The sequence below is a fragment of the Petromyzon marinus genome, unplaced genomic scaffold, assembly GCF_048934315.1.
Source record: "Petromyzon marinus isolate PM22_M1 ecotype Great Lakes invasive population unplaced genomic scaffold, UKy_Petmar_22M1.pri1.0 PM_G_Scaffold_178, whole genome shotgun sequence".
Taxonomy (NCBI): Eukaryota; Metazoa; Chordata; class Hyperoartia; order Petromyzontiformes; family Petromyzontidae; genus Petromyzon; species Petromyzon marinus.
In genome coordinates, this window is record NW_027422737.1 from 200001 (window position 1) to 202500 (window position 2500).

Consider the following 2500-nt stretch of genomic DNA (forward strand, 5'->3'; position numbering starts at 1 on the left):
ACAATAGTGCAGGTGCGATGGAAATCTTTTCTCGTTTTGGTGCGTGCTACATTTTTACGGATAGACCCCGTGAAACGCTAGAAATTGGCGGGGATGTGTCTCTTGTGGCTCACGGGGCTGTTAGGGTGGCACAGAAATCCCTCGGAATGGGAAAACGGGTCATTTTCGTGTTGCCACATTGCATGCGAACGGCATGAAACTTCCAGAGGCATTTGCAGCAGGAATGCATGTGCAGTCAAAAAAGTGAATATTTTTCACGGATAGACCCCGTGAAACGCTAGAAATTGGCGGCGATGTCTCTCTTGTGGCTCACGGGGCTGTTAGGGTGGCACAGAAATCCCTCGGAATGGGAAAACGGGTCATTTTCGTGTCGCCACATTGCATGCGAACCGCATGAAACTTCCAGAGGCATTTGCAGCAGAAATGCATGTGCAGTCAAAAAATTGAATATTTTTCACGGATAGACCCCGTGAAACGCTAGAAATTGGCGGGGATGTGTCTCTTGTGGCTCACGGGGCTGTTAGGGTGGCACAGAAATCCCTCGGAATGGGAAAAAACGGGTCATTTTCGTGTCGCCACATTGCATGCGAACCGCATGAAACTTCCAGAGGCATTTGCAGCAGGAATGCATGTGCACTCAAAAAATGTGATATTTTTCACGGAGAGACCCCGTGAAACGCTAGAAGTGGGCGGGGATGTCTCTCTTGTGGCTCACGGGGCTGTTAGGGTGGCACAGAAATCCCTCGGAATGGGAAAACGGGTCATTTTCGTGTCGCCACATTGCATACGAACCGCATGAAACTTCCAGAGGCATTTGCAGCAGGAATGCATGTGCACTCAAAAAAGTGAATATTTCTCACGGATAGACCCCGTGATACGCTAGAAATTGGCGGGGATGTCTCTCTTGTGGCTCACGGGGCTGTTAGGGTGGCACAGAAATCCCTCGGAATGGGAAAACGGGTCATTTTCGTGTCGCCACATTGCATGCGAACCGCATGCAACTTCCAGAGGCATTTGCAGCAGAAATGCATGTGCAGTCAAAAAAAAATTGATATTTTTCACGGATAGACCCCGTGAAACGCTAGAAATTGGCGGGGATGTGTCTCTTGTGGCTCACGGGGCTGTTCGGGTCGCACAGAAATCCCTGGGAATGGGAAAACGGGTCATTTTCGTGTTGCCACATTGCGTACGAACCGCATGAAACTTCCAGAGGCATTTGCAGCAGGAATGCATGTGCACTCAAAAACTTCTATATGTTTCACGGATAGACCCCGTGAAACGCTAGAAATTGGCGGGGATGTGTCTCTTGTGGCTCACGGGGCTGTTAGGGTGGCACAGAACTCCCTCGGAATGGGAAAAGGGGTCATTTTCGTGTTGCCACATTGCATAGGAACGCCATGAAACTTCCAGAGGCATTTGCAGCAGAAAGGCACGTGCACTCAAAAATTTTAATATTTTTCACGCATAGACCCCGTCAAACGCTAGAAGTTGGCGGGGATGTCTCTCTTGTGGCTCACGGGGCTGTTAGGGTCGCACAGAAATGCCTCGGAATGGGAAAACGGGTCATTTTTGTGTGGCCACATTGCATAGGAACGGCATGAAACTTCCAGAGGCATTTGCAGCAGGAATGCATGTGCACTCAAAAACGTCTATATTTTTCACGGATAGACCCCGTGAAACGCTATAAATTGGCGGGGATGTCTCTCTTGTGGCTCACGGGCGCTGTTAGTTAGGGTCGCACAGAAATCCCTCGGAATGGGAAAAGGGGTCATTTTCGTGTTGCCACATTGCGTACGAACGGCATGAAACTTCCAGAGGCATCTGCAGCAGAAATGCATGTGCACTCAAAAACGTCTATATTTTTCACGGATAGACCCCGTGAAACGCTAGAAATTGGCGGGGATGTGTCTCTTGTGGCTCACGGGGCTGTTAGGGTCGCACAGAAATCCCTCGGAATGGGAAAACGGGTCATTTTCGTGTTGCCACAATTGGCATACGAACGGCATGAAACTTCCAGAGGCATTTGCAGCAGAAATGCATGTGCACTCAAAAACGTGAATATTTTTTCACGGATAGACCCCGTCAAACGCTCGAATTTGGCGGGGATGTTTCTCTTGTGGGTCACGGGGCTGTTCGGCTCGCACAGAACTCCCTTGGTCCACCTGATTCGTGCATACAGGCAGCAACTAAAACTCTGTAAACCTGCTGTGAGGACATCTAAACAGTGGACCAGTGAGGCTGTGGAAGATTTGCGGGCGTGCTTAGACTGTACTGACTGGGATATGTTCACGACTGCTACCAATAGTCTGGATGAACTCACAGAGGCTGTGTACATCAGCTTCTGTGAGGACTGCTGTATCCCAACACGTACCAGGGTGAACTTTAACAACAACAAGCCCTGGTTCTCAGCAAAGCTCAAAAGGTTGAGGTTGGAGAAGGAGGAAGCGTTTAGGAGTGGGGATAGAGACAGATTCAAGGAGTCGAAGAACAGGTTTAGCAA